Raw genomic sequence first — 18,217 nt, 5'->3', positions numbered from 1 at the left:
CCACTAAATCCTACACACTGTAACTTTAGGTTAAACTTTGTGTGCAAAATCTGACAGAAAATTGATGTGCGCGATGCTGTGACTGAGAGCGCAATTTCTCCATTGGAAATAATGAACAATGATGAACTTCCACTTTTGGTGTAAAAGCCGTTTCACTGTAATAATTAGAGCCAGTGGAGAAGCTTACTAGCATTAGTGTTAGCTCAGCTACCCCTCTTGGTTATGTGACTCTTGTCTCGCAGGTCGTTGCAGACCCTTGAGAGTCTTCTGAAGCAATGCTGCTTTATGGCGTAGACGTGTTTTAAGAACTGGATACCGGACTCAAAGATGGCGCCCACACATTTAGATTTAAATTGCTCGCAGAGTGCACAAGCCAAAAACATTTTCCAAGGTTTGTTTCCACATTGTGCGGCCCACAGCACATGTAGGCTCTGGGAAAGTTTTACAAATATGAAACCTTCATGGATTAGAAACTCATAATACAAAGAGCAATAATGAACCTTGTTTGCAGTTTGAGGTCTCCTGTCAACAGTTTTACAGATGTCTCTTTTATAATGGTGCTCTGATGCTTTTTTGGACCGCAGGCAGGGCCGTATCAAGCTCTCTTAATACATCCATGGTGTATGGGCCAGTGAAGAGCTCATCTGTAGCTGTCTAACAGGCAGCTTGAGCAGGAGGAGGGGGGGCAGGTTTTGTTTCTTAAGAATTTGGCCACAGATTGCATTTCTCTAGATCTGATCCGATATTCCAATTGCAATGCTGTTTGCATTTACATCTGCATTAACCTGTTCTTTTCCAGGTAAGATATCCAGATACAGATCGCATTTTAAAGGTACAGTGTGTAACATTTCAGGGGATCTATTAGCAGACATGGAATATAATATTCATAACTATGTTTTCATTACTGTATATTCACCTGAAACTAAGAATCGTTGTGTTTTCGTTAGCTTAGAAGGAGCTCTTCATATCTACATAGGGAGCGGGTCCTCTTCACGGAGTCCGTCATGTTGCTCCGCCATGTTTCTACAGTAGCCCAGAACGGACAAACCAAACACTGGCTCTAGAGAGAGCCTTTTGTGTTTTTACGTTACCTGAAGGCCGCCGTAGTTCTCCAACACGCTTGTGACGTGAGTAACATGAGACGCAGAGTGCAAAACCGTGGTAGCGCTAGCCGGCGTCTGACTTCTGTTGCTCCTAAAGTAGTATTATGGATGTCCTCTGAGCGAGGCGAACGGCGTTACCACAGTTTTGCACTCACGGCTCACCGCAGACTTGGAAAGGGAGAAGCGAGTGGAGGGGTATTCAGTTGGTTGCAATCTGCAACCACATCACTAGATGTCCCCAAATCCTACACACTGTACCTTTAACACCAGGTGGAGATGAGGTCTTAATTATAAATGTCACCTTTCAGCTCAGCATGTAGTTCACTGTTCACTTTATATTGCAAGAGAAATCATGCTCATTCAGTGCACTTAGTACAGGTTGGTCAGGTGTAAATATTACATTAGTGTTTATGTAAGTATGTGTTTTATACTTTTGCTTGTAATATTGCAGATTAAATAGATTATGTACTTTTTATATTAATTTATGTTGTGCACAGACTAAGTTGCTTAAATTCCACTCTCCAGCACAGCGTCAACACATTTTAGTGTGCAGCATTGTTTTTCAAAAATAAAACTCGGAAAGCACATGGATGTAGTTTTATGATTTTTGAAACGCTCTTCTCATATATAATGTTTTTCATCCCGTGTTCCAAACAAAGGCTAATAGGATTAGTGATGGGTAATCACCGTTGGCTATTATAATCAAGGTTGGAACATAAGTGCTGACCAATTTCCTCTAAATATTCCTACAGTGCAGCCCGGCGTCCACGCCCCTGACAGTGACCGCGCTGCAATCTTCCAGAGTGGGCTGAAAACACACCAGATAATTGAGATCCTCTCAGATCGTTATGGTAATTCTCCTAAGTATTATTACTATTATTATTTTCTTTCAGACTAACAGTAGAAGCAGTACATTGTTTGGGGCTAATGACTTTCAGCTGGGCCCCTGAGGCGGACGGGGGGGTTGATTATTTCCTGGTTTTGACAGACAGTGCCGGCTTTCATATCTGCCCTGGCTTCATTTCAAGCCTGTCAGATGTTGTCTGCATAAAACACATCCAGGAGTCGCCTCAAATATTCAGCATTTGCGTGCGTAAGAGCTCGACGGGAGTGGCGCGGAGTTGTTCCTCCCCGAGCTTTTCATGAAAGGGTAGTTTGTCAATGAGTCGACTGGCACCGAGAAAGCACAAAATCATCAAAGTGTCGAAGGCGCGATGGCGTGAGATTATCTCTACGGCGTGTTCCTCTCGTAAGAATGACTCTTTTGAGATGTGCCTAGACCAAACACATTTTCCACATCCCGTATGAATTAAAGATGAAAATGCCCCAAAGTTAAACTTTTAGGTATTTTTTTTTCTCTCCCGCAGCAAATAGCAGCCAAATGTGCTGTCACCTTTTCAGGAGTGGTTAGCGTCGCTGACAGTCAAAGCTATCATTTCTAATACTTCTCAATGTCCTCCGCAGCCGCTCGGCAGCAGTTTGAATATATTAGCTGGAGTAACACTAATTTGTCTAGTCATGTCAGCGGAGCAGAGCTTTGGGCCTGGCTCCAGACAGAGTATATCTCAGACAGCTCGCGGAGACAGGAGGAAGACAGAGACCACAGAGGGATGTAGTGACCAACACTAAGTGTGATCGCCTCAACATGCAGAACACTACTGGGAACCGTTTGACCTAAAGCCACAGCCGTAACTATAATAAAATGATCAAAATAAATACTTTATTTGGTTTGCTTGGAATCCCCAAACCAATCTTACATATGCGGTGTACGCCGACATCATCGACGACCCATCACTTTAAGATAATTAAAATGGTGGCGCCTATACCGGTGTTTCTCAAGGCAACAGCTCAAACTTCTGCATTTTTTTTAAGGATTAAAGACTATTGGTACCAATCCAAAACTCTTCCAAAAGGAGGTACTAAAGACAAGTACTTCCAGAATATCACAACAGTCTTGGGGGAGGGTCCCCTCCAATCACACATGCTTGATATTTGCTACACATCGTGGACAAAGTATCCTCATACAACGGTTCATATGATATCTTACAAAAAGTTAGTCCTTATTTTTCATGCATTTTCCCACAAATGTTCAGCAGTACGTGTCAATTTTTGCTCGTTATATGCATACAGTCTTTTAAAAATAATATTCTGTCTTCACATGAAACAACTTAGTTAGGTCTAGGCAACAAAACTACTCAGTTAGGTTTGGGAAAAGATTGACTTGGCGCGGTTTCGGCAACAAAACTACTTAGTTACGTTCAGGCAAAGATTGTCTCGGTTAGTTTTAGGCAACAAAACTACTTAGTTTGGTTTAGGAAAAGATTGACTTGGCTTGGTTTAGGCAATAAAACTACTTTGTGAGGTTCAGGAAAAGATTGACTTGGTAAGGTTTAGGCAACAAAACAACTTAGTTAGGTTCAGGAAAAGATTGACTTGGTTAGGATCAGGCAACAAAACTACTTCGTTTTAGGTAAAGGTCGACTTGGTTAGGTTTAGGCAACAAAACAACTTAGTTAGGTTCAGGAAAAGATTGACTTGGTTAGGATCAGGCAACAAAACTACTTCGTTTTAGGTAAAGGTCGACTTGGTTAGGTTTAGGCAACAAAACAACTTAGGTTCAGGAAAAGATTGACTTGGTTAGGATCAGGCAACAAAACTACTTAGTTTTAGGCAAAGGTCGACTTGGTTAGGTTTAGGCAACAAAACAACTTAGTGAGGTTCAGGAAAAGATTGACTTGGTTAGGATTAGGCAACAAAATAACTTAGTTAGGTTCAGGAAAAGATCGACTTGGTTAGGATCAGGCAACAAAACTACTTAATTTTAGGCAAAGGTTGACTTGGTTAGGATTAGGCAACAAAATAACTTAGGTTCAGGAAAAGATCGACTTGGTTAGGTTTAGGCAACAAAACTACTTAGTTAGGTTTAAGAAAAGCTTGTGATTTGGGTTAAAAAAAACTGAAACAGAAGTGGTGTAACTTAAGTACGTTAGTTACATGAGAAATCAACGTTGACTTCTGGTTTCACACGGGATACGAACGCCGGTCTCTCGGGCTAAAGTCTGGTGTTTTTTTATCCCACCCATCCACCCCGACCTCCTATGCAGTGTTTGTGGCTCTTTATAGTTCCTGGTTAACAATAATGTGGATTACATACAAATTGATTTTGTGGGATATATACAAATTACAGTGCATTACTTTTCGTAGGTATACACATAGCTACGAACGAAGTATGAGAACAGTCTGTCGTGGATCCTGTACGGTGGCTTTGGGAGGTCAGTGCACTGCACTGCAACTTACATAAGAAAACACATGTAAATAGACAAAACATCTTGACAACACATGCAAAGCATTTAGAAAAAAAATGCTGCAAAGTGAGAAAACACAACCCAATACAGAAACGTTTCTGTATGTGGTTTTGTTTTATCACTGTGCAGAAGTTTTTCTAAACGTGTTGTCAAATTAGTGAAAATGTTATTTTCCTTGTGTTTTGTCTATTTGCATGTATTTTCTTAATTCAAAGTGCATTGAGCTCTCAGTACCACCGTAATTCTGTCACTGTGGACACTGTCGACATTTTAGCATTGGAAATTGTCAGGATTTCTGTGGCTTGACCAAAATGCAGACGCTGGACAACTGGTAGGTGAAAAGGTAACTATTTTATTACAGGAGTTTTTGATATTGCAGGCTGGCGTTGGCGGTGGTGAGGGGGAAAAGGAGGGTTCCGTGGATGTGTGGTGTTAGGCAGGCAGGAAGAGAGCTTGCACATGACAAACCATGAATGGCAACAATCCGGTGGAGACTGGCTGTTGGTGTTGGAGCGGGGTTTATGACGTGAAGTTGAGCTTGCTTGATTGGTGGGCAGGTGGGCTGATTGCAGATTGTGTCCAGGTGAGTAGTGAGAAAGAGAGAGAGGACAAGATGAGGGAGAGAAACAAGCAAACAGACAAAACCAAAACCCACCAAGCACATATCACTCACACTAAAAGGCAGAAAAATAATAAAAACACACTCACACCAGCGGGCAGGCGTCACAGAGGAGGGGCCGTGACAGAAATCGGCTGCATGGCCACTACCTGAGTGATACTGAGTTTTTTTCAGTATGTTTTATTTAGAAAGTCCCTTCAAAGTAGTAATAATTACGTTTCATTCATTTTTATGCCAGTCTCCCTTTTCTCTCTCTTGCCTGACATGATGCTTCAACCAAAATAAAACATATATCACTTGTGGACAGTCAACTGAACGCACAAATATACTGCGTCTATTGTGAGGTGTGTAGGTGTGAGGAGGACAATTTTGTGAAATAAATGGGGAGAATAGTCTCCTACAGATCATTATATAAGTCTCTACTACTGAAAGTGGACTTTCAGATTCAAGCTTCTCAATGATAGCGGCAAGAAAATGTTCAAAGGGGAATATACAGAGGTGTGGACTCGAATCAGACTCTAGTCACAAATTTGATGACTTAAGACTCGACTTGACAAAATGAAAAAAGACTTGCAACTCACTTGGACTTTAACACCAGTGACTCGTGACTTCACTTGGACTTGATACCTTCCCTCAAGCCCGACACTTGATTCCCCAGATTTTTTTTTTATGATTAAATTCAGTCGCACTTGTTATACCAAATAAATACAAATTTTTAAAAACATTTATGATTTTTGTAAATTGAATATATTAAGACTCTGTTTTAAAATGGCATTACATTTGGTGAAGAGCACCTTATGTCTTGTTTAGGACTTGAAACTCAAAATTTAGAACTTGGGACTTTACTTTGGACTTGCAAAACAATGACTTGGTCCAACCTCTGGTGGGAGAGACATCTATCACATCTACATAGATTGACATCTACATCTATCTTTACAACATAACACCTGTGCTGTAGTTCAGGACACTTGACCAAGGAGGTACAGCAACCGCGTCTCTGGTGGTTGTTGAGAATTTTGTCTCTGCATTATGTACCCTATACTTTATTCATAAAAAAAAAAAACATTTTAATGAACCTTTCCTCTTGTGCCACCCTCTGGATCAACCTTGTCAATCCCTATTACTAGTTAAACAACATAAACATAACAAAATGTTACATTGTTTTCAGTACTTTCTTATTGTGGGGTGTAATGAACAGTGCAGCCTGTAGGGGGTGCTAACAGTGCTGTAGCCTTTTAGTCTTTACTCTTGTTGTAGAGATGCACAGAGGGATGGTCCACCCTCATGTGAAGATGGTGAACACCCCCAGGAAGCAGCAGAGGGGTCATTTTCCAGAGCCGAGACATCAGCTCAGACAGCCTGAAGCTTTCATCCTGAACACACTGACGTCTTTGTGGAATCTGCAGCAGAGAGAAACCTCAGTCGGTCTCTGGAGCCGGGACGGTTTCATCAAGACGGCGAGAGGAGCGAGCCTAACCTCCATTCCCTGGGAGAATCCACACCAGAGGAATGTGCTTTCTCTTCATCTCCAGTTCTCATAGTAAATCATGTCACTGAAAAAAAAACAAAAAAACACAGACCTGATGATTTTTGGGCTGCTTTTTCTTTGGCTGCCCACGCACTCTCCCAGCATGTCGTCTAGGGTCTGAGGGTGTTTCTTTTTTTTTTGCCCCACTCAGCTCTCCTTAAACTCTAGGGCAGGGATTAGTTACACAGACTTTTTATAGGCCCGGCCCCCGAACATGTAATATTTCATGCAACAATGTGGGTTTGGAGCCTGGATCAGGTGGCTGCTTACTGTGAGGGTTTAATCTGTGAGCCAAACAAAGGGTGACAAAATGACGACAGCCATACATACAGTATAGGTCCCACCTTCAGCTTAATATACCCAAAGATTTCTAAAACTGTGTTCACTGGAAAAGAAACTGTGCAATGCCAAGAGGAGGAATCATTTCTCTTCCCAAAAATGACCTTCCTGCTGAGCAGCGTGCGACGGAAAGCATTGCTCACAACAACAAACAAAAAAAAAGAGGAATTTATTCCCATCTGGAGCTGGAGTGTTAGTGTGTGTGTGATTCACCATGACTATGATGGAGCAACGCAGGGCTGGTATGTTCTTGGCTATACAGTATGTGCAGAGCCAGACCCTGAGGCCTACATAATGTTAAACACTGGTGTAACATTTCTGCAGTGTATGTCTGTCCGTCTTCCAAATATATTACACAACACAAAAACAACAGCTCTTTTATTGAAATGTGCTATTTTCTGTTTGTTTCAAATACTTCCTTCTTCTTTCCGTAGTTATGTCCATCTTTGTTTCCTTCTTCATCATCCTAAAGCAAAACTGGAAATTTTGGGGAAATTTTCAATTTGAACTGGGACAGTGAACTTCATTCTTACACACAAAGGCCAAAGGTATGTGGACACCCCCATCCATATGCTTCTGGTACTGTAGTGACAGCTTGTTATAAACCTTAATGTAGAGGGTTCTGACTCATGTAGACTACCATGCCCAACTTCCACTTGCCTTCTGTAGACACTCACTCTCCTTGGTCAGCTATCCAATGATGAGGCTAATATTGTGAGCGCGAAGTGGTTTATTCTACGAAAATAAAAATGAACAAAAATATAATCATATGCAATGATGGATTCTCAAAAACTGACCAATTCTGCTGAAAAAAAAAATGAAATACAGTCTACAATCTGTGGTGAGAAAAATTGTTGCTCCCCCATCCTGCTCCATTGAAGCCTAATGACTTGCACTAATCACACTTAAAGGGACAGACCCAAAATTGTCCAATAGCAGGACAGACTAGAGGAACACAAGTCTTAATAGGGAAAACACACAACAAAGAGTCGAAATTCTGCAACATGACTAATTACCTTAATTCTACTGCATATTAAACATTTTCAAATGTCTTAACACAATGTACTTTTGCAATGAGGATCAAATACAAAAAAAACTGTAAATAATACAACATGGCTCTTAGGTACTTTTGGATATTTTTTTCTGTGGTTCCAATGAAGGTCTTATTAATGATACAGCATGGTTAAGGTTTTGGACAAATAATAAATTGGTTAAGGTATAGATTGGGGCAACTATACAACACTTTGGTAAGTCAAACATTTCAGTCAGTCAGACAACTTTAAATGTTTATTTCACCAGAACACAGTTAGAGTTTGGGGTCTAGACTCCGACCTCAAAGGCGGGGTACACCCTGGACAGGTCTCCAGAATATCACAGGGCTGACACATAGAGACAGACAACCATTCACGCTCACATTCACACCTACGGGCAATTTAGAGTCAACAATTAACCTGCATGTCTTTGGACTGTAGGAGGAAGCTGGAGAACCCGGCAAGAAAATCAGCACTAACACGGGGAGAACATGCAAACTTCACACAGAAGGGCCCCAAGCCAGGTTTGAAACTGCGACCCTGTTGCTGTGAGGCGGCAGCAATAGACCCTTTTCACAGCAGCAATTTTCACATGTCATAGCAGGGTGAACACAGGTGTGACTGATAAAATGAATTATCGTGCCATTCTATTTAGTGTGTCACAGTCATTCCAGTGAGCCAGCATGCCCTATACCAGGACCCTGGCACACCCAAGGCCGTTGGAAAGGAGGCTGGGTCACGCGTCAATAACGAGTCATATCTTTGGGGGTATAACACATGCGCAGTAAAATCTGTCTAGTCAGTAAACTAAAGTCTGCACTCGCCGAAATTTGAGCCAATCGTAACACACGACTGCAGCTTCAGTTACGCTGCATATGTGTTATACCCCATACCCCAAGACCCGTGTCCGCCCGTGACCCAGCGTCCTTTCCATAGGGCTTTGGCACACCTAAATGGATCAGGGCCGCAATTAATCACACCTGTGTTTACCTTGCAATGACATGTCAAAATGGCTGCTGTGGAAAGAGCACTGATGCATGGCAGCGGCGGCGGCATTGACAAGGCAGAGGGAGAGATGGGATTTTTTTGCAGTTTAAATAGACCGCCAAATTGGGAGGGTGTGTTTGGTTTATATGATATGGAGAGTAAGTGCAGTTGGTGTTGACTGTCTGAACTAGCTCGCAAGCCTCGCTCCATTTAGTCATTTCTTTGTTTATAGAAATAATATCAGTGTTTTTTTGTTTTTTTTAAATGTATTGTTAATAGTTTTCTATTATTAAAAAAGAAACAAAAACAGTTTTTGGGAGGAAATATCAGAAATAGCCCACTCCTTCTCATCTCAGCAGGCTGGAGGGGCGTGTCCCTGTCTGTGTTTGATTGACAGCAGTAGCTGGTAGTAGCCTAGTACAAACTGCTGTAGCCTCCATGTCATGGGCAGACAGGTGTTGTAAAGGCCACACCAGCATATCCTGGACCAAAGTGACATTTGCAGGTATGTTATCATGCTGTTAATGTGCAGCAGCTGAGCAGTTAATTAGCTATCTAGCCTACAAACTGCCATTAGCAGTAAAAATTTCCCCATGAATGTTTGTTTGGTGGCTCGTTCAACAACCTAAGATAGAGGACAAGACGTGTGTTCATGTTTGTAAATAAGACTAACTAATAGCCTACATACACATGTCATAATATAGGCCTACCATATGTGCATTCTTTGTTTATTTCATATACATATACTGTATGTTAGCCTATGTATACTCTTGGCTATTTCTGTGGATATCACTATAGATGATGGAGGAAATTAGCATACTTATCTAATTCCTTTAAGTGTGAATGCTGTTGGTTTATGTCTATAATGATGGGATTCCTGGGTAGCAGGGCGACGGGGTAGATACTGTCTTTTTGATGTGTTTTATAGGTATATACTTATTTTTTCTCTTTGTACACCGCCTTGGTTCATCATGCGGTTAGGTGGTGGGGTGTGTTGGTGAAGGGAAACAAGGGAAATTGGGGGGTTAGATAAGAAGGAGACTTTAGCAGGAGAGTTAATGTGGTTGTGTGTTGTTGTTCCGAGTCTGTGACTCTTGTGTTGTGTAGCAGGCTGCTGTCTGGCTTAGTGTGACCTCTGCTCTGCCTATGATCCAACACTAATGTTAAACTGCATTATGCAAAATTTAGCTAACAACCAGGTACGGTACCCACATGTCACTCAAAGCGTCCACGCCCTCAATTATGCCGAACTTTAAGGCTTAATATAATGTAAACGGGTGAGTTATGTAAAAATACACCCTCCTTAAAGTTGTCATGAACGGGGAAATCAGCTATAGAGAACAAAACCGTTTTTTGTACCAGGCTGTGAACTTGTTTATTTCTGCTGTAAAGTTGGACATTTTAACATGGGGGTCTGTGGGGATTGACTCGCTTTTGGAGCCAGCCTCAAGTGGGAATTCAAAGGACCGCAGTTTTTGACACTTCTGTGTTGGCTTCATTTCTCTGAACCCAAACCATGATCTTTTCCTAAACGTTACCAAACCTTAACCATTGCGTTGTCACATCATAAAACAGATTTGTTTTTTAGCAGTGATGCTCTAGAAGGCACGTCATCGTGCTGACAGGGGCGTCCGATGTTGTTCTAGAGGATGTGACAAACGTATTTTGAAACCAGAAGGGTGGATGGATGTTGTTAGCAGCACATTAATGCCCATGATGTTACAATCACATGTTCGACTATTACACAAGTGGAATGTTTCGGATGTCCACATACTTTTGGCCATGTGGTATATGTTCTCCTGTAAACAAACACACAGTATATCACAGCTGGAAACAAACACCACAGATGATGGCATCCGTGCGTGTGTGTGGTAAGCGAAAGTGTATACATTAATTCAGCGTAATTTGGAACAACAAACACCTCATTTCATTCCTCTGACTGAGGTTTTTAGAGCAGAGCCACCCAATTACATTTACCCGCAATTCATGCCGCCGCTGCCCCCCCTCGGCGTTGCCGTGGTAGCGTGTTGTCTGACAACATGTGGAGCCGCTCTCGGGGCTCGGCGCTCTCGGTGCCCTTGGAAGCCTCGTCCCTCATGCTGGTTTCAATTCCATAACCTTTCAGATCACGGCGTAATGAGTCGAAATGGCTCGCACATGCACATTATGCCCCGACGAATCATTTTTCCACCGAGCCAATTTACTCCCATGATTAAATCTTTTTTTCCTACGTGAGTCAGAGCAGAGAGCCAGGCGAGGCAGAGGTTTGGAGTGTGTTGTGTCTTCGGGGAGTCAAGTGTGTGTGAGGAGTCAAGTGTGCGTGTGTGTGTAGCCTATGAGCGTGTTGAATGACTGTGCATCAGAGGTGGAAAGTAACTCGGTGCATTTACATAAGTTCTGTAGCTCACAGCAGTTCTGAGCTTCTAGACTACTTCCAGACATTCTATTTTTCTTTCTTGAAATTTCAGAGACAAAAGTGCACTTTTTTTCTCCACTACATTTATCTGATGACTGGAGGTACTTTGTTGAAAAACCAGTAGGCAATCTCCGGGTCTGAGAAGTGAAGCCAATGCTGAAGTGCCTTAAACTTGCATTCTTTCTAACAGCCAGCAGGGGGCGACTCCTCTGGTTGCAAAAAGAAGTCTGATTGTATAGAAGTCTATGAGAAAATGACCCTACTTCTCACTTGATTTATTACCTCAGTAAACATTGTAAACATGAGTTTATAGTCTCAATTGCTAGTTTAAAGTCTTCTTCAATACAGCATGATGTTCATTTAGTAAATGATGGTCCCATTTAGAGTCAAATAGACCATACAGCTGGGTGTGTTTTAGGGCGTGGCTACCTTGTGATTGACAGGTCGCTTCCACGGCGTTTTCCGGTGTCGTCTTTGTTTTCGTCTTACATCTTTAACCCTTTCACAGTTTGTTTTCAGTTCATGAAAGTGAACTGTAACATTTTGGTCGTCTAAAAATGTCGTATTCAGTGTTCAGTTGTACTTAGCTCCACCATCTTGTGTCACTTTTGGTTGCAAAAAAATGGCAACGGCCAAAATGCCGGACTCGAGGCTTCAAAATGGCAGTCCACACACCAATGGGTGACGTAACGGTGACTATGTCCACTTATACAGTCTATGTGAAAAACAAATGAAACATCACTCTTATCATCCTTCCTACTTTCCTTGCTTCTGTTTTTCTTTCCTTTCTTTTGTCCATTCTTTTCATCATTCTTTATTTCTTTCCTTCTCTTTCCTTTTCTTCTTTTGTTTCTCTTCTATATTCATTCCCCCAACTGATTTGAGAGCACAGAAATCCCTCAAACTGCATATAGGGTTCTAATCTGACAGCTAATTTCACCCGAGCAACTGCGAAGTGCAGCTTGCGACGAGCTGCCATGCAATGTCTATGAAAAGCTGCGGCGGCTGATCCCGAGCTCAGCGAGCTGCGGCTGTTTGATTCTGCGGCGAAGTGCGGCCAAACAAAAGTTGGAAGAAGTTTAACTTTAACGGCGAAGTGTGGCCAGAGAGGACCCGCAGCTAATCAGTAAACAGATGTGACTCCTGTGACATGTTGACCCATGTTGCAAAGAATTTCTTCCCGCCTGAAACACATGAACACGTCTCCCGGACACAGAAAAATGTAATTATTGCGGCGAGCCGCACTTTGCCGCTGCCTGGTGTGAATTTGGCGTAAACACTAACTAAACTGTACTTTTTTGTTTGATATTTGAAATATGGCCCTACGAATTGTGGCAAAGTGAACTTCCGAAGTCAAGATGCTGCCAGTCAAATACACGCAAGTGCACATTCCTGGTAGATTACTTTGTCTTGTGAACGGCATATTTCTACTGTTTAGCTACCACATGATCGTCATGATAAGAGATCAAGTCTCAGAGTATTATAAACTGCCTCAATCTATCCTCATACAACGGTTCGTATGATATCTTAAAAAAAGTTATCCCCCATTTTTCATGCGATTTCCTACGAATATCCAGTAACACGTGACGCACGTATCAATTTTCGCTCCAGTCTTGTCTAAATAAACTTCTGTCTTCACAGGAAACAACTTGGTTTAGGAAAATATCAACTTAGTTAGGTTTAGGCAACAAAACTACTTAGTTAGGTTTAGTAAAAGATTGTGGTTTGGGTTAAAATGACTCGAGTTGCGAAAGTACGGAAGTTTCCTGACAAATAAATCAACGTTGACTTCTGGTTTCACACGTGGGTCTCCTGGGTGAAAGTCCGATGTTTTTTGACCAACCCATCCACCCCGACCTCCTCCCTACATGGCATTTGTTGCTCTTTATAATTCCTGGTTCACGATTACGTGGATCACATGCGAATTTCGTGGGATATATACGAATTACAGTGCATTAGTTTTCATAGATATAGCTACGAACAGTGTATGAGACCAGCCTGACCACCTTGCAGTGTTTTGGCATCTGATAAACCTTGAAACTCACGGATCTGTTGCTCAAACTCGACTTCCTGGATTGAATTTCATTGTGTCATTGGTACCTGGTACAACACCCCCCCACCTATGCAACCCCTTGTGTATCTCTTACGCAGTGCCTTTTGATCTAAACGCCTGTTAACACTTGTTTACTTTTATTTATAAGGTTCATTTTGCAGAACGTTTCTTGTAATTAAGCATAAAATACCTTTGTGTATACATGTGTGTATATCTGCCTGTGTGTGTGTGTGTGTGTGTGTGTGTGTGTTTGGCCCATGTGCGAGTGTGATGTGATGTATTCATGAGAAGGAGGGCAGAGAAACAGGCCCCGCTGCTGGAGCCATTAGCTGCTCCAGTAAATCTGCTGGGACCTGAGAGAGCCGGCCCTTCAGCGGCAGGTATTTCCTGTCTCTTGATCTCGGGAGGCAGAGCTCATTTCTGCCGGTGGGGGTTCGGCCTTCATAATAAGTTGCGGTTTGATGCCAACAGTTTATTATTCAATTTCATTCCGCGGAGCCTGGTGTGTGTGAATGCCATTTATACGGCGATGTGAGAGCAAGCCGCATATACTCGCCAACTGTTGTAATTGGACTATTCTGTAAAACTCCACATTGGCAACGTTTTCGAATGTTTACTGCCAAATTCTTTAAAATCAATTATTCCCACAATGTTTCTGCAAGGTGTGGTTATTATAAAGTAAAACACTTTATTAAAGCTCCACTAATCAAATCTTTTATATTAGCAATGAACAAAATGTGTGTAATGTTAAAGGGGTCGCTCCCAGTGACGAGAAAACCCACGGAGAGAAAACTTTTGTTCTCATCAAACAAGCTCTGATAAACTCACTTTACTCTACCTGCTCAGCAGCAAACCACAGATAGACACAGTTAGAGACTAGTTGCAGCTGGTGAACATAGTGGAGCGTTTAGCAGCTAAAGAGACAGAGATTTCCCTCAGCAGTTGGTAGAGACCAAAAACAGAGCTAAAAGAGAGTGGGCATTGGACTTACATTCATCAGGTGGAAACAAACACCTCTCCTGGATTAACCGATCACGTTGCTCTGTGTCTGCTGGATCTGTTAACAGGTCTATGTTTGCTAACACGTTTGGCGCAACATCTTTATAAGGTGATAATATGTCAGAGGTTTGTGTTTAGCAGCTCTTTGTGGAGTTCCTACGCCCCCTTGTGGCCACAAATCAATTCATGCAACGATAAGGTCGGGGGAAGTACTGTAAACGGTTTCTGCGGTAGAAATACAGTCCCAATGAAAACTGCTCAGACATTGGGGTGTTTCTGGAAAGAGACGCGACTGAAGAATATTTCAGATGTAATTTTTCGATGCTGTGAGCACATAAACAGAATGTTATTCACCTCCATCGTATCAGGGTGGAGGCAGAAATCTCAAAGACAGAAACTCGCTTGAGTGTAATGGACCTTTTACGAGTGTAGATGATTGACGAGTAGCAAATCTTCGTCATAATATTTCACAAGTAATGTTGTTGCGTTAACCACATGTTTAAAACTGCGACCGTAATCCTGGAGAAAATACGTTTCGCCTGTAACATAATTGAGAATGCAGTTTAGTTGTATGGGAAAGTCATTTTGTGGGAGACAGAGTTGCACAAAACATAATATCGCAATACTCCAGTGGATGGATATTTTCTCAGACCCCGGATAACAACGTCACGCTACTTCCTCCTATTCTTGTGTAGCACAAAAGTCATAATTCATACGATCACGAGAGGTCACCTGTCAGATAAACATAATTATACTGTGGGTCGTATTAGGTAACAAATAACCGATGCTGTTGTTTTTTTGGTGAGGGCAGTCTGGATGTTCCTGATTCATCAGTTACACAAGCAATTAGACAGAGGAAGAGACAGTGAATGCCTCTTTCAGTCTGAAATGACTTATTCTCTTCCCACACAGGAAAGAGCTGCAGCATCTTTAAGTTTCTTGTGTGTGTTTTTTTTTTCCTCTCCTGGTTTCACTTGAAGATCCTTAAACCTCAAGCAGGGTGTTTGCATTTGGAGGAAAACAGGATGTGAACTTTTAAGACCACACTAAAGGAGTTTATGATGGAGGGAGACATTGTTCAGTCGTGTTCCTGGGCTTGTATACAAGGGGAACATTGAAACACTCCGGTGGTTAAGATGTGAGGGGGAAATTTATTGGACTCACATGGGTGACATTTTTAGTCAAACCTAATAGTAATTTGCCCCTCATATGGGCCGACTGTTCCAGGGAAGCAGGATAGTTAGAAGTAATTTGGGGTAGAACTGAGATGATAAGTGACGCTAATTGTTCGAGGTAATGATCAAGTTAAAGCACGCATCAAAGTGTTTCACAGTTGACATCAAGCATTTAAACTGATGTGGGAAGGAAATACTTTTCTTTCACATTTTATCGCTGTTTACTTCTTGAAACAGTCACAGGAGGTTTATTTGTTTGTTTGCTTAGTAACACATATGAGGGAATTAAAGGAAAAATCCAGTGCTGTTAAAAAGGGAATGTGTGGGAGAATCATAAAAACCCACAGGGTTTAGAAAGGAAGTGAAAGTTAAATCATGCAACACCTCTGAAAAGCAGAAGCAATAGGTTACGTGAGTGAAATGTAGGAAAACAAAAAGACATAAAAAGAAATGTTCAGACAAAACTCAGCAGAGTCTAATTAAAAATCCTCACAAGATCCAGCTAGAGGACTGACTTGTTACTGTCATGATTGCCGCCACTATGGCTCCAGATAGCACATTAATTCTGCAGCTGTGCAGAATTAATGATGACGAACCTCGTCACCTTTAAAGCTGCATTCATGGATTTCTTTTAGCCACTTGGGGGAAGCGCAACAAGCTGTTGACACAACATGGTCATAAATTTGACATGGCAAATGTGTCCTTGCGTCAACCTGATGACTCTAAGACCAATATTCACTCTCTTTTAGCTCTGTTTTTGGTCTCTACCAACTCCTGAGAGGAAAATCGAGCTCTTTAGCTGCTAGATGTTTTTCATCAGCTAGTCTCTAACTGTGTCTGTCTGCTGTTTGGTACTGAGCAGGTAGTGTACAGTAGGTTTATCCAACACGTTCTCATCCCAACTCGTCACATAGAGTTGCTTTGTTACGCCCCTTTAGGATTAGGCAACAAAACCACTTAGTTAGGTTTATGAAAAAACTACTTGGTGGGCTTAAAAGCACTACGTTTGTACAGTGAAAATGACGCTGAACTTTGTGAACATGGGACACAAACGAACAGCTGATTGTAACGTGAAAGTGAAACTTAACGCACGGGACACGAACAGCGGTCTCCTGGAGAGTGCTGAGAGTGAACTTAAACAGTAAACGTGAGCTGTAAAAACAAGTTGTTGTTTTTTTTAAATTAGCTGAAAGATGCTCAAAAGCTAAATGCTAAAATTGTGATAATTACACCAACAGATTGATCATTTCTTGAAAATTACTTGTTTGGGGGTCATGATGTAGCTAACTGTGAATAACTGAACGGACTAACCTATAGATGTTGACAGAATAAATATACAATTCTATCATACTTTACACTATAATTTAATCAAGTATATGAGTTTGGTCAAAAGTCTTCTGCAGGTAAACACCCTAAAAATGATAAGTGCAGGAGATATTCCAGCCTTGTCTCCTAAAAATTACATTCCCATACAACTTAACTGCATTCTCAAATATGTTTTGAGGGAAACGTATTTTGTCGCAGATTACGTTTTGTCTTTGACGTATTGTGATAGTCCGCAGAAGGCCGCAGCAAGTGACATAGTAGATTGGGCAACCACTATTGAAAGTTACGTGGAACAATAACGAGAATAACATGCAAAAAAGTCCACTACAACTAAAGGGAGGGTCAAACAAACTTTCAACAAGGAGACCACTGTTCGTGTGCCGTGTGAAACTAAAAGTTAACGTTCACTTATTTTTGTTGCCTAAACCTAAACTAAGAAGTTGTGTTTTTTGTTTCATTTGTTAACCACGTGTTTAAAACGGTTTAAAACTGTGACCGTAATCTCTGAGAAAACACGTTTCCCTCAAAACTTAATTGAGAATGCAGTTTATGGGAACGTAATTTTGTAGGAGACAGGGTTGGATATTCATGTAGATTATTTCTCAAGCATGCAGCAGGTTGGTGAAAAGCTTCAACAGTGAGCCTGTATCTGTGCAGGCAGAGACTCTGTCGCACTTACAGTCTCAGTCACCACAGTATTTATGGTGTGAGGAAATGTGCTGCCATGTGTACAGGAGCCAAGTCTCAAACCTGAACCTGATGTGAGTCGAGAGATCCTGACCTGAGATGGCAGCTCACAGCTCGATGGCAGAAACTGTGTGAAACCCAGCGCTAACCCATCATTCTCTCTCTGATGCTTTGTACGGGGAGCCAAGAAGGAACGGAGGAGGAGGAGGAGGAGGAGGAGGAGGAGGAGGAGACGGGGGGTGAGCAACCCTCTTAATTTGAAGCAAGTTGAGCGATTTTATGAACTAAACTGTGAAATATGACTTTAATAATGGTTGCAAATGGCAGCGCCGGCGTCTGGGAGCATTGGGAGGGAGAGAGGAATATGGCGGAATAAAAGTGTGGAAAGTAAAGAAGTCAAAATTCCAACGCTGGGATCAACACCAGCTCACCGCCGCCTCCCTCTGCCTCCGCCGCCACCCTGGCAAAGCCCGCGAGCTAATGAAATGTGAAAATACTTGTGGGCGCGGCGACTACGGGCTCAGCGAAATCCAGCTCCATAAACTGATGATTAAATCGATGTCCCTGCGGCGGGGGCTTAATTCTGTATAGACGTTCCACTTTGCTTTGGCGGGGTGAAGTTTGGGCCCTGAAGAAGAGGAGCAGACCG

The 18,217-nt window shown here is 42.0% G+C and overlaps 1 long non-coding RNA gene across 1 annotated transcript in view; it reads left to right on the top strand.

Annotated features, from left to right (window-relative positions):
* Nucleotides 1-9,320: 9,320 nt before the first annotated feature.
* LOC119487925 overlaps nt 9,321-18,217 on the top strand; it is a 32,600-nt gene continuing 23,703 nt past the window's right edge. The window contains exon 1 of the long non-coding RNA XR_005206823.1: nt 9,321-9,417. This is a non-coding gene — a long non-coding RNA (uncharacterized LOC119487925). The remainder of the gene's footprint in view (nt 9,418-18,217) is intronic.

The sequence above is a fragment of the Sebastes umbrosus genome, chromosome 5 (assembly GCF_015220745.1).
Source record: "Sebastes umbrosus isolate fSebUmb1 chromosome 5, fSebUmb1.pri, whole genome shotgun sequence".
Classification (NCBI taxonomy): Eukaryota; Metazoa; Chordata; class Actinopteri; order Perciformes; family Sebastidae; genus Sebastes; species Sebastes umbrosus.
The sequence above is the reverse complement of the archived record's forward strand: the minus strand, read 5'-3'. Positions and strand labels throughout refer to the sequence as shown.